Source organism: Schistocerca serialis, chromosome 8 (genome assembly GCF_023864345.2).
Source record: "Schistocerca serialis cubense isolate TAMUIC-IGC-003099 chromosome 8, iqSchSeri2.2, whole genome shotgun sequence".
Lineage (NCBI taxonomy): Eukaryota > Metazoa > Arthropoda > Insecta > Orthoptera > Acrididae > Schistocerca > Schistocerca serialis.
In genome coordinates, this window is record NC_064645.1 from 81,319,928 (window position 1) to 81,337,504 (window position 17,577).

Below are 17,577 nucleotides of genomic sequence, written 5' to 3' on the forward strand. Positions count from 1 at the left end.
GGTGGCCTCCTTCCTCTCCCACCACCCCTCCTATGTTACCATCCATCATGCCACTTCACACACCTTCTACCCCTCTGCCAGTGTGCCCCAGGGCTCTGTCCTCTCCCCTCTCCTCTACCTTCTGTACACGGCAGATATGCCCCACCTCCCCCCCTCCAGTACACCTCTTGCAATATGCTGATGACACCGCATTCCTCGCCCTCGCTCCTACCCTCCAACGGTCCCAACGCCTTCTCCAGAATCACCTTGACCTTTTTGCTGCATGGTGTAACCAATGGCTCCTGAAACTCAATCCTTCCAAGACCCAGGCAATCATCGTAGGTCGTACCACTCGCTCCTTCCGCCTCCTGGATTTCTCCCTTACTGTCTGCGCACATCCTGTCCACCTCACCCCCACCCTCACCTACCTTGGCCTCACCGTTGACCGTCACCTCACCTGGATACCTCATCTCCGCTTCATCCAATCAAAAGCCCACAACCGCCTCCGACTCCTCAAACTCCTCTCTGGCCGGACATGGTGGTTGCACCCCTCTACCATCCTCCACACCTACAAATCCTTCATCCGTCCCATCCTCTGTTATGCCAGTCCTGCCTGGATATCTGCCCCCCCCAAATTCTATCAGTCCCTCCAGATCCTTGAGCGTCATGCACTCCGCCTCGCCTTCCGTATCCGCCTCCCGTCCCCCACGCGGATCCTCTATGATCTCATTCCTTTCCCCCATCTGCTCCTATTCCTCGAACATATCCGCATCCTCTACACCTCCCGCCGTCTTGAACCCCCTCACCCCCTGGTTGCTCCTCTCCTCTTCCATCCCCGCCCCCTGCCACGCCTTCACCGTTGTGTCCCCCCTACCCTCCATCTCTACACCCTCCATCTCCTTTCCCAAGGTGGCTTCCATCAACTCCCCCTCCCGGATGATGCCCTCTCTCCCTCCATTTATCCTTCCTATCAACTCTGATCCTCAATCCCCCTCCTTTCCTCTGTCCTTTCCCTGGGCTCCCTCTTCCCCCCCCCCCCTTCCGTCCTGTTTTCTCCCCCACTACACCTCTCCCTCCCTCCCTTCTCCCCCCCAGTCCTTTTGTATTCCCCTCCTCTGCCTACCCCATTCCCTGTCGTGTCTGCCCCCCACCCCTCTTATGGGTCCTCATCCTCCTTCAGCTCCTTTCCCGGGTCCCCCCTTTGCTTTTACTCTCCTTTCCCCCCTTTTTGGTTTCCCATCTCCTGTCCAGTTTCCCCCCACCTGCTCTCGACTGTGGTGTCACATTTGCCAACTTTTTAGTGCAGTGTTCCAGTGACTATTCAGTGTTGTTTGTCTTTCTCGTGTTGCGAACAGAAACCATGCTGTCGCTAGGTATGAATTTTATGTCCTTTGCGAACAGAATCCAGATTGTCGCCGTGTTTTTTTTAATTGTCTATTGTTTTCCCTGTCTGCTTCGTATGTATTTTTATTAGCGTCATCATCCCTGTGTTGTTGTTTAAGTTCCACGATTTCTTTTCGCTTTGTTACTCTCTAAGTCTCCGATTTTATCGCCTGTTTTTTATTATTTGTTCTCTTGATCTTTGTCACAAAATCTGTCGGCTGAAGAGCGGCATACTAAGCTGCTGCCAGCCCGCCCCCTTCGGGGGGAATTGAAATTCAATAAATGAAAAAAAAAAAAATAGCTCACGACAGTCAGTTTTAGCCCTGACGACGACCATGGAGGTAGTGGTCGAAAGCTTGGAGATTTATCCTGATTTGACGCGGCATGTACACCGAGAAATTTTTGCTCAGGAAATACGTCGCGAAAGACTTCGTAGCCATATTTATTGTGATATGTTTGGTTCTATTATATTGAGCAATTATTTCTGGGAGGATATCTGTCCATTTGTATGAGCCACGAAGATTACAATGTATCCACATTTGACCCTTTACTGTTCTGTTCAGACACTCCATGATACTTGCTTTCGGATGGGTGAATGTTGAGTAGTGATGTATTCCATGCCGCTGCATCACGGTCTTGAAATACCCATTGAAAACTCTCCACCATAATCGGTTTGTAGGTTGTCCGGGCATCGATTTGTCTCTGTCTGTAGCAAACGCTTAAACACATCCGCAACATGTCTCCCCATTTTTGTTTTAACAGATAATGACCAGGCAAATTCGAAGTGTGTATCAATAGCTATTAAAATATGTTTGCATCCATTATTTTCATGTGAATATTCCCTCATAGCTACACAATCAGCCTGCCGCAAGTCATCCAAACCTTTAATCATAACATGCCTACGACGGTATGTTTTGCGTGCTGGGTGGTACAGTTCTCGAACTACTGTCTTCATACTTATTCAATGACATCTCTCTTTCTAAGCCCAGAGATATACAGACTCATTCGAATGAGTTGTATAAACCTCTGCAGCCGATGCCATGAACAGACCTAGTCGATCTATTAGTCCTTGGGGTCGTCGTAATATATATATACTGTGGGATTCGATTGTTCACTGCTTTATGCTCAAAGTTCGATACAGGCCCCCATAGTCATTTAATGAAGAAAGTAAGAGCATATGGACTATCAAACCAATTGTGTGATTGGATTGAGGAGTTCCTAGATAACAGAACGCAGGATGTCATTCTCAATGGAGAGAAGTCTTCCGAAGTAAGAGTGATTTCAGGTGTGCCGCAGGGGTGTGTCATAGGACCGTTGCTATTCACAATATACATAAATGACCTGGTGGATGACATCGGGAGTTCATTGAAGCTTTTTGAAGATGATGCTGTGGTGTATCTAGAGGTTGTAACAATGGAAAATTGTACTGAAATGCAGGAGGATCTGCAGCGAATTGACGCATGGTGCTGGGAATGGCAATTGAATCTCAATGTAGACAAGTGTAATGTGCTGCGAATACATAGAAAGATAGATCCCTTATCATTTAGCTACAAAATAGCAGGTCAGCAATTGGAAGCAGTTAATTCCATAAATTATCTGGGAGTACGCATTAGGAGTGATTTAAAATGGAATGATCATATAAAGTTGATCGTCGGTAAAGCAGATGCCAGACTGAGATTCATTGGAAGAATCCTAAGGAAATACAATACGAAAACAAAGGAAGTAGGTTACAGTAAGCTTGTTCGCCCACTGCTTGAATACTGCTCAGCAGTGTGGGATCCGTACCAGATAGGGTTGATAGAGAAGATCCAACGGAGAGCAGCGCGCTTCGTTATAGGATCATTTAGTAATCGCGAAAGCGTTACGGAGATGATAGACAAACTCCAGTGGAAGACTCTGCAGGAGAGACGCTCAGTAGCTCGGTACGGGCTTCTGTTAAAGTTTCGAGAACATACCTTCACCGAAGAGTCAAGCAGTATATTGCTCCCTCCTACGTATATCTCGCGAAGAGACCATGAGGATAAAATCAGAGAGATTAGAGCCCACACAGAAGCATACCGACAATCCTTCTTTCCACGAACAATACGAGACTGGAATAGAAGGGAGAACCGATAGAGGTACTCAGGGTACCCTCCGCCACACACCGTCAGGTGGCTTTCGGAGTATGGATGTAGATGTAGATGTAGAAAGTCAATACCATCACCGCTGTTGCAGCTGCTGTTGTTGTTTTCATCATCAAGTATTGGTTTTGTAATGGCTTTATATTTTTTGTTGCTCTGGCCTTTCGCGATCTTACGTACATCAGTCAGATGCAGTGTTTCATGATACGTTTCTCTATCAGTAACTGGATAATTTATGGGTATTTTCGTAGGTCTTGGGAAAATAAGATCCATTAAGCCAGCTGTTCTCTCAGACTGCCTAGCACTAATCTGTATTGTGTCATCAGTTACATTTATAGGCTGTGTACCCAGCTCGTACCGTCTTTCTCTGCTGACTTCGAATGTTCTATCCATTCGGCGTGGGGCGTGACTGACAATGAATTCGTCAATGGCAACACGACCGTTATCGTGTGGTTTCATTTTTGCTGAGAGCTGCCTGAGAGATTCAGTAACCGGCTTATAGTTCCCTCTTAGCGTTGCTGTAGATCCATACGCCCTAACCTTAGCAACCGTAATTTCTCTCGAAAGGTTTTCTGCGCCTGAATGACTTTCTGCTTCGTTGACATCTATATGTATACTAATCAAACTTCTCTGCATTCTGAGACTTCATATATCTGCTCTTCTTCCTCTTATTACGTGGCTGCTCCCCCTTCTCAATAACAATGTCCTCTACTTCCCCTCAATAGCCTCAACATTTTCAGTTAAGTCCGTTACTTTCTTACCAATTTCATTAACTCATTTAATGCGTTGATCATTCTCAGAAGAGTTCGCTAATACGCCTCTCGCTCCCTGCGCATACCTCCAGCTTTATGCACGATGTTCCGAATTTTCTGATCCATGTACAAGCGAATGTTCCGTGTATGGACACCTATTTTCTCGGATTGAGAGGCAGAAATTTGTCCATGATGCAGTATATACTGACGTACTTAACTCTCTTACCGGGCTATATATACAGAAACTCTTGGATATTTCGTCTGTACCTTTTCTTGTTTCATGAGTAGCGAGAAACCCATACTGTGAGTGATTCCAGCAATCAGCACAAATGTTTACAAAATCATTGAACGACATATCAGTTCCCACACGTTCTTGGTAAATGCGTTTTAAATTCAGGCTCTCTTGTTTAAAGGCTATGATAGTGTTTGCATTATCCCTAACCGTTTCGTGATTATGGAATATGTTTGGCTTAGATAAAATACATTAGTACTCATATGACATCCGAAACAGAAATATTTTAGAATTATTTCTTGGTTTTCCTCAGCAACATCGTCAATTATGAACACAATGTTTAGCTTTACTTTTTCAAGTGGGAGGATATCACCTCTGTCACTGAACGTCGTATACGCAACGCCTTTTACACCGCGTAGTATCTCCTATCATAGCTGATACTTTGGCTGAAACAGTGTCTTTGAGAATACACAAATATGTTCAAATCGGATTCCATGTACGTTTGTTAGCAGCGTCATAAGAACATTAACCTTTCCACAGTTGGATCCACCAACAATAATTGCTCACATACTATAATGAAGGATTATTCCATTCTTCTTCTGCTTCTTCAGTCCTTGTTTTGCCTCTTCACAGGACCAGTTACCTACAACAAAATCATTGTGACGCTGCCGTGATACCTACTACGTGAGGTACCGAGAGGTAGTGGGCATATATAAGAAGACACACTTGTAAGAATGGTAATAATATGTGTAGCTACAATAGCTCCATCACTTAACCACCTGAGCTATATTTGCTACACCCTGAATTCAGCTATACACATATAAATACATACGTATATATTTACCCATGGAAAGTAACTTCATCATTCAGTTTGACAATGTCTGGTGAGGAGGTGTTTCAGGCAACTGTCTGCTGCTGCATGGTTACAGGCGCAGAAGCGAAAATAATGATATTTATAAGTGTAAGGCTTGGACTATAGTGAGGGGGGTATGAAATAAAGCACAAACACAGGTTGAGCTGCCCAACGGGCGTGTGCTATGTATGCTGCTCGGTATCCTGGACGACATCATCAAAGTGAACGGACCGTTCGCCGGATAGTCACGTTATTTAAGGAAACAGGAAGTGTTCAGCCACATGTGAAACGTCAAACAGGACCTGCTACAAATAATGATGCCCAAGTAGGTGTTTTAGCTGCTGTCGCGGCTAATCCGCACAACAGTAGCAGACAAACTGCGCGAGAATCGGGAATCTCAAAAACGTCGGTGTTGAGAATGCTACATCAACATTGACTGCACCCGTACCTTATTTCTATGCACCAGGAATTACAGGGTGACGACTTTGAACGTCGTGTACAGTTCTGCCACTGGACACTAGACAAATTACGGGACGATGACAGATTTTTTGCACGCGTTCTATTTAGCGACGAAGCGTCATTCACCAACAGCGGTAACGTAACTGGGCAACGGGAAGTCCACGATGGCGGCGACAAGTGGGACATCGGCGACCTTGGCGGGTTAATGTGTAGTGCGGCATTATGGGAGGAAGGATAATTGTCCCCCATTTTATCGATGGCAATCTAAATGGTGCAAGGTATACTGATTTCCTACGTAATGTTCTACCGATGTTACTACAAGATGTTTCATTGCATGAGAGATTGGCGATGTACTTCCAACATGATGGATGTCCGGCACATAGCTCGCGTGCCGTTGAAGAGGTATTGAATAGCATATTTTTCATGACAGGTGGATTGGTCGTCGAACACCATACCATGGTCCGCACCGGATCTGAGGTCCCCGGATTTCTTTCTGTGGGGAAAGTTGAAAGATATTTGCTATCGTGATCCACCGACAACGCCTGACAACATGCGTCATCGCGTTGTCAATGCATGTGCGAACATTACGGAAGGCGAACTACTCGCTGTTGAGATGAATGTCATTACACGTATTGCCAAATGCATTGAGGTTGACGGACATCATTTTGAGCATTTATTGCAATAATGTGGTATTTACAGGTAATCACGCTGTAACACCATAAGTTCTCAGTTCACAAAGGTACATGTATCACATTGGAACAACGAAATAAAATGTTCAAACGTACCTACGTTCTGTATTTTAATTTAAAAAACCTACCTGTTCGTCTAAAATTGTGAGGTATATGTTTGTGACTATTAGAGCGCCATCTATGACAAAGCGAAAAAAGTGGTCCAACTAAAACATTCATATTTCTTTACGCACTACACGAATATGTAATAAAAATGGGGGTTCCTATTTAAAAAAACGCAGTTGATATCCGTTTGACCTATGGCAGCGCCATCTAGCGGGCCAGCCATAGCACCATCTCGTTTCCTCCTTCAAGCCAGACAAGTTTCGTTCTTTGTAGCTTTTTCGTTTGACTCTTATTTCGTGAGATATTTGGCCCTGTCACGATCAATGGACCACCCTTTATATACACATTATTTGTTTAAATATCGTGCATCGGATGTAGTATTTCAAAAAAATCATCAGACTCTTTCTGTAACTGCTTTGCAGCTGTACTATATCTCCCAAATAAAGTTTCTTGATGTGCGATAAACTCCGCTTGTATTTCCTTCAGACCGGTGGGAACCTCACAATACTCCGATTTTTCACACACCAATTAACCTGTTTCTCTTTCGACTCTGAGTTCATGCAGAAACAAAGGTACTGTTCCAAATCATCAACATGTACAGTGGGCACAGGCGGAGTCTATGCTTTGCAACCACCAACTCAGTCTCTCCAGTGCAGGGCGTAACGCAGTGTCCACATCGTGTAAGTTCATTACTGAGGCATGCCGTAGACGAGCACACTTTTCACCTGATTTCACACATAGTGCAGAGTCATCATACAGTGTTGTAATCGACAGTGTCACTCCAGTAAGGCGAATGTCCGGGGAGGTACGATTTGTATAATACTCTGAGGTCATCTGCTGATTGATGTAGAGCTCTGCACGACTTATTTTGTCCCAGTCGAACTCAGCCACTGTAACACCCTTCGATTCATTTTCAAATTCTGTCCTCAGATGCAAAACCCAGTCTTGAAGTGCTTCTACACCCACATTTACGCATTTCGTTCCACTAGGATCCAAACTGTATGTAGAACCGAAAAGCATGGGCACACTTGATATCTTCTTATCCACAGCATCTGCACTCTGTCCCTGCTCCACCACAGGGATGTTCTGTTGGGGAGATTGAGTGTCAGTGACCAGTACTGTCCTCCACTTTCTTTTTTAGGACCATCAGCAGTATTTGAGGGGTAGAGAATAACCGCGCATCCTCATCACAAAAAATAACAGCTGCCTGTCCTGCTCTAGTAAGCGACACAACCGAAGGAGTCCTGCTACGAAAAGAAATTGTACAGCAGACCACCACTCCGGGTCCTGAAGGAAGCCAACAGCCGTAATTTTGTTTATTAATTTTATGTACCTAGCAGTTTCGGTGCCTCATTGGCACTATCTTCAGGCCGCTATACACGTGGCTCTGAGCACTATGCGACTTAACTTCTGAGGCCACCAGTCGCCTAGAACTTAGAACTAGTTAAACCTAACTAACCTAAGGACATCACACACATCCATACCCGAGGCAGGATTCAAATCTGTGACCGTAGCGGTCGCTCGGCTCCAAACTGTAGCGCCTAGAACCGCACGGCCACTCCGGCCGGCAATCACGCAATCGTTTGTGGTACTGTAGGGGCCACTGTGCGCAACTGGTTACCGTAGACATCTTCTCGGTGGACTTGGACCCTTCACACCTCTAACTCACCGAATTTTTCTGAAACTCTAATCATTTGTTTGTCTGTTCATGTATGTCATATCTACCCATTTCCGTCCCATTCGGATAATTCCAACGTGGTGCGTCGCTATTTTATTTTATTTTATTTTGTTGTTGTTGTTGTTGTGGTCTTCAGTCCAGAGACAGGTTTCATGCAGATCTCCATACTACTCTATCCCGTGCAAGCTTCTTCATCTCCCAGTACCTTCTGCAACCTACATCCTTCTGAATCTGTTTAGTGTATTCATCTCTTGGTCTCCCTCTACGATTTTTTCCCTCCAATACTAAACTGGTGATCCCTTGATGCCTCAGAATATGTCCTACCAACCGATCCCTTCTTCTAGTCATGTCGTGCCACAAATTTCTCTTCTCTGCAATTCTATTCAGTACCTTTTCATTAGTTATGTGATCTACCCATCCAATCTTCAGCATTCTTCTGCAGCACCACATTTCAAAAGCTTCTATTCTCTTCTTGTCCAAACTATTCATCATCCACGTTTCACTTCCATACATGGCTACACTCCGTACAAATACTTTCAGTAACGACTTCCTGACAGTTAAATCTATACTCGACGTTAACAAATTTCTCTTCTTCAGAAACGCTTTCCTTGCCATTGCCAGTCTACGTTTTATATCCTCTCTACTTCGACCATCATCAGTTATTTTGCTCCCCAAATAGTAAAACTCATTTACTACTTTAAGCGTCTAATTTCATAATCTAATTCCCGCAGCATCACCCGATTTAATTCGACTCCAACAGACGAAAGAATCCACTGATAAAACAACACATTCCATGACACTGGTAGTTTATGAACTGCAAAAAAAAAAAAAAAAAAAAAAGAGGCCGTCCAAGACGATCAGCAGAGGAGGTGGAGTGTCTGAGGGAATCATTCATGAGAAGCCCGAAGAAATGAACGTCATGTGCGAACAGGCAACGGCTGAATCTGCAGTCAGGACTCTGGTCGTCGGACAACAAGCTCCAAAGACTCTACACTGTGCAGTACAAAGCCTTGCGTATAGTTATCGAGGAATTCATGTCAATCCGAATCAACGCGCTACTGGTAGGAGCGAATGAACCACCGTTAAAGCTGCGGCGAATATTCCTTTGCAAAATATTCCTCCTGCAGCTCTATTTGAACAAATATGGGCCCCTTGACGAAAAATTTTGGAAATTAACATCCTACAAGTTACAGAAGGTATTAGCTAAACAAACAGCTTTCACCCGCCGCTGCAGAATATATGGAGAGGCAGGTATTAAGGCAACGAGTGGAAAAGTCCTCTTCAGTCGCAGTACAGCAGGTCATACGGAACGTAGGCTCTGCAGATTTAATCCAGGACCACTTTAACGTTTCAAAATAAGGACCCATATATCGCAACGGCAACTAGTACGATGCGTGGTCCAAATCTAGTGACAGAGCTGGCAGGGTACCCCTAAGCAAACGACAACGCCTATACAAGCTGGAACCACACTCCACTACTATGACAGCCGAGCTGATTACCAATTCGGAAGCCCAGCTATTCGTATAGGCGATCACAGCAAACACAATAGTCATAACCTCTCATAGTATGTCAGCCATACTTGTCGTACAAACTCCATAATTGTAGCTACTATCGACGTTGTGTTTCGGGTGCAGAGGAACTATAGCAACATCGTGGTGGTATGGCTGAAAGGCCACTCTGGGATACCTGGGAATGAACATGTCCTAACAAAGCAGGCATCTCTACATGTGATAAACGCCCTCTCACGTATGATACCCATGCTCAGAGAGCGGTTGTCGTTGGATTGGCAGGAGGAATGGTTGAAAACATTAAAATCTAAGGCAGCCACTATGTACTAAATCATCCCACGAGTTAAGAGTACTGTCGTACAATAAGACACAAATGTCGAGAAGCTTCACCGCAGTTAAAGTACGAATGAAATTTTGTCGTTGGAAGTTCAACAAATATCTCTATCGGCTTAACTTAAGCGCCAAAGCTCTGTCTATTCGCGGACCGAAAGAAGATTCAGACCACATATTCCTACAATGTCCATGCAACGCATATCACGGAAACGTACTTCCAAGTAATCTCCTGACTCTTGGGAATCAATTCCCAAGCAGCCTCCTACATCTTGCTAGCATCCAACGATATAGTGGTGCCTAAAATACTGTTCGTGTTTGTCAACAGTGCCAACATCCCGATATAGCTCTCTGTGCTGCTAGTCGGATGGTCTTCATAATTGGAATGCCTGGGAAAGCCATAGCGTAACTGACTGACTCTTTACCACATGCTACTCAGCGGGATATGGAACCCTCAGCCTATAAATGTAAGACAGCATGTACCTACGTAGGTACGTGTCTACTTACTTGTGTATCTATCTGTATGGCTCTAATACCAAAATCCGTTTCTTTGAGAGGCACCCACATACCTTGCTCATACTGTGGCATCAAGCAGTCAGGCCTGCAGGATGAGTGGTCTGCCAAGCGAGTGGATTCATTCTTATTTATCGAGTAACATGAACTCTCGTACTCACAATTTAGTTACAAATTATCCTCCTGTATGAATAATACGCAACGGAAACGCACTTCTGACTATCAGTAATTTACAGAACTCTGACTGTTCACTACGCACTGGCAGTACCACATTTTCTTTCTTTTTTTTATTTAACGGCTTTTATCAGCACGTGGCCATCGCACTGAATATGAGTGGCGCACACATTATAAATTCTGGGTATCATGACAACATACAATTTGAAGGAAAAGGCCACCAATCTTTTTCTTTTCACTATCTTATTTATTCCGATAAATTCTATAACCTAAACACACAAATTCCATATCCTACAACAATAGCACATGAGAAATTCCGCCCAGTGGGCATGGCTTTACATTGGTGAATCTCTATATTATGGTCTCGTAATTATTTAACGCTACAGTGCACTTTCTGGATAGGATGGTGGATCTTTTATTATTTCTCACACTTCGACCCTCACAATCATCATCACGAAACTTTCCTCCAGACCGAGCGGTACAGAAGGAACACGCATAACCCACTACCTCTGAAACTACCTTGCTACTCTCCCATACAAACCACACATACTTAAATTTCATGAAATACATCACACCGGCAACATACATTTAATATTACCTGCCTGACATTTAATTCTCCCCACAAAAGTTCCTGAAATAGAGAAATTATTACTTCAAACTACTCTTAAATATTCCACATGCATACCATGTCTCCACTCTTTTGTCTTTACGGAGCACAACTCAGACAGGTCTTAACAGCACAAGATCCAGCGGCAGAGTGCTCAAACATGGCCGTTCTTCAGGTCATCTCACACCTCTGTCGCGGTGGGGGAAGACCATGCTACCGTATTGGTCAGCCACATTTCAGGCACTCAAAGCTCCGGTAAGTTTCATCTCTTTGGTTCCACCAAAGGTGGCCAAAGGATCGTCTCAAAGATGATCATATATTCACATTCACTATCTGTGGTTAGCAGACGACCATACATTCATTCATTTCACAGATCTCACCAAACTGGATGTAGGGATTTATTTTGTGGGAGTGCACATGTGATCAATTAAATAAATAAATTGTCATTCTTTCCCACAATGGTATCCGGCTTCACTGTATCAATTGAATTTGAGTTATTATTAGAAAAAATATGTTTTTCTGACAAAAATAATGAAGTATGTTGTACCTATTTTCAATGTTGGATGGTACTGTACCCTTTCATCCTGTACACAGTCCTAATGTTCTATCTAGATGGTACTTATAGACCTGCACAGATATTCTTTTCTCTGCCCGCTGCTTTTGAAACTTCTTACAGAACAAGGAAAAGAACATTTTATTGCTAATTTAGATATGTAGTCGATATTCTGAACTGAAGTCGGAATATCCCATTACTTACTGTGTTATTAGTAGGATATTTCTAGCAGTCTCTGTGTATCCTGTGTTACATTTTCGTCTTGTTTGATCGTTTCAGTATGCTGTGGAAGTAAAATTTGCTTTACGCCAAAATCTGTCCTTCATTAAGGCTACGTAACTTGTATCTAGGTACGACGTAAGCTAATGTATGCTCTGAACTGTCAAAAAAACTGTAGTGTGTTTCCAGTGTCGAGGTGGTTGTGTGCGCACGTTCGTGAGTCATTAAATTGACCTGTATGGACATTCTACACAAATCTTTGCATGCAAATCCGCATCGGCTGCATTTGTTACTAGCGCTAACTACTTAGCACAATGACCTTCATTCTGATTTTTGTAATGGCTTGCAGTACCTACTGTAGAAAAATGGTTTTCCACAGAAATTGGTTTCCAGTGACGGATCACGTTTCATGTGCCTGGAAAAGCGAAGCGTCATAATGTACGTATTATGGGTCCAGACCATTCACATGGAGCTGGGGAACAAATTCGCTATTCACTTAAAGTTAACGTCTTTTGTGCCCTGCCCTCTCCGATGGTTTGTGGGCCATTCTTTTCTTCTTTTTTCGGAGAAAACTGTGGTTGTTTCCGTGTATGTGTACATGCTGTAGCAATAGCTTATGCCTCAAGCACAGCAAGACAATGGACACTTCATTTGCAATAAGCTGGGGCTCCATCACATCTTCTGTCAGATGTGCCTGATTACCCCGACACTGAGCAGCCTCAGTGTGAAATTAGATGTGCTTCCTATCACAACTCTTCTCTTCTTGAATGATCCACATCGTCACCTGACGTAACCCATGGGATTGCTTCTTATTGGGTTAGGCCAGATATCGTGATATCCTACCTCTGCTGCTACGTAATCTGGAAGAGACGCAAGAAACGATTATTAATACGGTCGCTGATACCATGACGTGTTTGGATGCATATAGTAAGAGTTTGAACATCGTACTGACGTTTGGCAAGTAACAAATGGTGTCCATAATGAGCACCTGTAAAGTGAGTTAAGAACTCTGACCACTGATATGTGTCTAGTTTCTGCATGTATTATAGTTTCCACGTAGGCATCTTCTGAAATCCTAGAGGTATTTATGAGAAATCCTGTTTACATTCGACATTCTCAGTGATTTCTCCGTCTGTCAGCACAGTACTTTCCATTCCTTTGCTCAGAAATTTAGTTTCCTTCAGTTTAGCCTTATGCCAGCTATTTCACCTCATTTACATTTTTCCAATGTACATTTCAGTCTCTTTTTCACCACCTCCTACAAATGTTATGTCATTTTCACATCTTAAGGTGTTTATTAACCCTCTTTCCTTCCCCTCCCCACAGTTTTCATTCTAGTTTCCCTCTCTATTATACTTGTAGTTATCATTATGTATCCACCAAACAAAACGAAAAGAAACCGGGACAGTGTACATCCCTGCCTGTCTCCTTCTCCTATGTGAAAAGTTTCTCTACTGCATAAGACTCTACCAACATGTTAGTATGGGGACAGCGGCGGTGAGGCCCCATGTTGAATTGTTGCCAAATTTATTCCAGATGGCAGATCCAAGATGGCAGCAATAGATGTGGCAACATCGCAATGACGTCATGGAGGGAAGCTCAAATTTTGGCAGGAATTGGGCTACATCACTAACCTAACTCCTTCCCCTCCCCTCCCTCAGAAAATGGCGGGTAGTTCAAATTCCAGCAGGACAATGCAACACACCACAGTTACCTCCACTAACCTAAGAAAATGGCGGGAAAATAAGTCACTTGGGCTACCTCCACTAAGTCGTCTGACCTCCACCTCTTCCTAGAAAAGGACTCAGCCTATGCTGGATGGGATGGACATAAGTCTTTATTTTGCAGGAAGTCTTTATTTAAACAATCTGAGGCAGTAGCTCCATCCAGCGTGTTCACCAGGAGGTCTGGAATCCGACTGACCTAGTACACAGTACTGCCAGCAGAGGTCACCACCGCCCTCCTGTGATGTAGTCGAAGATGGCGGTCTGGAGGGGGAAAATGGAAGGAAAAGGACTCAGCCAGTGCTGGTCTGCTGAAGAGAGGGAGGAGTGTACTATATTTATTTTGGAACAATTTATTTAGGGATTGATTTTATGTAATTCATTTATTACAAGGATACAAAACACTTGCTCTGACGTGCTTGGGGTCACAATACACAGTTTATAGACCTGCAAACTGGTTGTAAATCACCGGAATAATGCAGTACACTGATGTGCAGACACACACACTTATTAAAAACTGTCAAAATAATGCACACAATTTATTTAGGGGCAGATTTCATGTAGTTTACTTATTACACTGGTACAAAACACTCACCCTTCCATGCTTGAGGTAGTAGTAAATAGTCTACAGACCTGCAAACTACTCATAAATCACCGAAATAATGCAGTACACTGATGTGCAGAGACGCAAACAACTCCTAAATTGTCAAAATAGTGCATGTAAAAGGCTCTCCAAACATGCTTGCTAATTGTCAACTGTCGAAATCATGCACTGCACAGCCTGTACACTTGTTCATAAAATAATGCAACAGACACGAAAACAACTTGTAAATTGTCAAAAAATAATGCACGTGTAACGCTATTCGAGCATTCTCACAACACTTAAACTCCCTAAAATAATGCAGTGCACTAACACGCACTGCACGTTAAACATGCAACGTATCAGTGAACTGTTCCAACGCGTGCTCTCGGTTTGCAGGGCCAGCTGGACGCAAGCCATCGCCGAAGCACAAGCCATTGCTATCGCGTCACTGCAGACGGCACATCAAAGTCCCGACTATTTTCTGGTATACAGTTAGAGCTCTTCGCGTGTTATACTGACATCACATGTCTATGTAAATAAGCACCAAGTCACCCTCTTGACAACTCGCACGTGTTCACTGTTGCTGGTGCAATCCCTCTCTCTACCTGCGGTCCAGCAAAGACCTAACTGCCGAGCGACACACCCTTTCCGACACCGGAGAAATACATTCCATTGCTTCCCAGAATAACACAGACTGCATTGTTCCTAGCGATCCTATTGGGACATAGAAGCTGCGTCTAGCCATGCACACGTTTACCAGACAAGCGTGGATGATGCATCACCGTGAAATGCTTTCGTAACTTCATACTATCGCAAGCGCATCTAAAAGGTTCACCATGTTATACTGATGTCACATGGCTGTGTAAAATAAGAGGCACATCAATCTCCTGGAAATTGTATAGTGTCCCAGAAATAGTTAATGGTCGCTTTTGTAGGAGCTTTCGTGATGTCTCAGCATGTCTGCATGGAAATTCTTGGCCTATCAGAACCTGTTTACGAAACTAGCGCAGAATAACGCCGAATGCATTCCACCTGATGGTCCTAAAGAGGCACCCCGTCCATCAATTGTTTCCCTTCCTGGAAATCGTTAAGTCCTGCTTTCAATAAACATCTCTGAAATGCAAACGTTCTCACCTCTATGTAGAGGCTCCTACAACCCGGCACAAAGGCTGTCTTGTGAATGAATGGAGCGTTATAATTGTCTCTTATTGAATTTACCCACTGAATTCCTGAAGCTGCCAGTGTGTAAGCATTGTCAGCACTTCTTTTTTCCTTTCTGCAGACAAGAGTTTCAGCAGAAAAAAGCTATTTTGTACAGATCACTATATTGCATCGGCAATTAAACCCTGCAAAGTGACCTACAGATCGTCAAATACGTAAAGACTCATACTCAATTGCACCACTCTGTCACTGAGGGTGGGAGCTTGAATACTACAATGCGAAACTGATCTCCAACCCCGTAATATATCACTGCGTACTGTGTCGATGTAGTAAACATACAATTCGTATGCTGCACCATACAAAATCACCCCTTTTACATAACTCGTATAGCTATCGACCGCCAGACACTCGTACATATACCACAAAGACACACAGCATAAGCATAAGCAGCGTAGTATACTCCTCACTGCACTAGACATTTCCCACGAGATCGGGCAGTCATCCACCCCCCATGCACGACCAGGGCGCCCTCAGTGGACCGAAGTCACTTTCAGAACTGTTCTACAAATTCAGGTTCGGCTCTCCTCAGCAAAAACACGTTACTGGTTCTGGTCGCGACCTGCTTGCTTTTCTACACCCATCTCCAGACTCTGTGATTACAAGAACTTACGTAACTTCGCATGGTTTGCAAGAATAACATACCATTTACACGATACTTCTAGATATCAGGCACAGAGCAATATCGCCTGCATAGCAGTCTCACTCGCACAACATAATCCTGAAGATACAGAATGGAAATTATTTCTCTAGAAACCCGAAACGTTAGTGAGGTGAAGCATGCTGTAAACCAATGAGTAAACTTATCCCTTCTGTGAAGACCTTCACTTGAAAACTCAGAAAAATTGAGGAAACTAATATTTCCACTAGCGAATACTGATGTCGGTGATGTAACAGATTCCAAATCATCCCTATAATTTACAAAGTCAACAAAGGTGTTTCTCATGTCTATAGAACCAGCAAACGTTTCTTCCACCTATCTTACACCTGCTAGAAGCACATACCACAGTTGATGTTCTCTCAACCAAATAAAGACAGGAAATGTGAAGAAGCAGTCAAACGGACAATTTACATGGGAGAGAACAATGGTGCAACACAAACACACGTCCATATTGAAACTTCTCAAATTTCCACGCGATCACGAAAGCTGTCCAGCACATACTAAGTATTAGTTTACTATTCAGCCGTCTAGAGGACGTCAACTACATTGCTGCACCCCAACAGACTTGTCCATTTGGACAGCTTCTACCGTTAACTGGAAACATGAATCATTTCCGCCATAGGTCACCAGCGCTGCACGCCAAGCACGCATAGGCAGAATCATCATCCTAGGAAGCCAGCCACACACACACACACACACACACACACACACACATATATATATATATATATATATATATATATATATATATATATATATATATATCACTGCACTTATAATTAAATATTACGATCGTGCTCTCAATTGGGCGCATTCGACAGTGAGCGAAAAATCGAAAATACACCCTGCTGACGGCTGTGGCTCTGGAAAAACAAGAAAAACAAATATCTTTAGCATTCTTATGACTTGACATACTTTCCCGCTCACTATCACAGTATTCCACGTCAAATCCATACCTTCCTTATGACTGGACATAGTCATTTCCTTTGCACATGCCAGAGCACACACACACACACACACACACACACACACACACACACACACACACACACAAACACAAACATACACACATGCACATACACAGACATGCAGGAAAAAGAGAAAATGCACTGCAGTTGTGAAATATGTAGGTGGAGGCGACTGAATGCATTCGAGTACAGTGCTATACTCTGCCTCCCGATCAGAGCATTTGCGCCAACTGTTGGCAGCTGCACTACATTTACGAGGAATTTTAGAA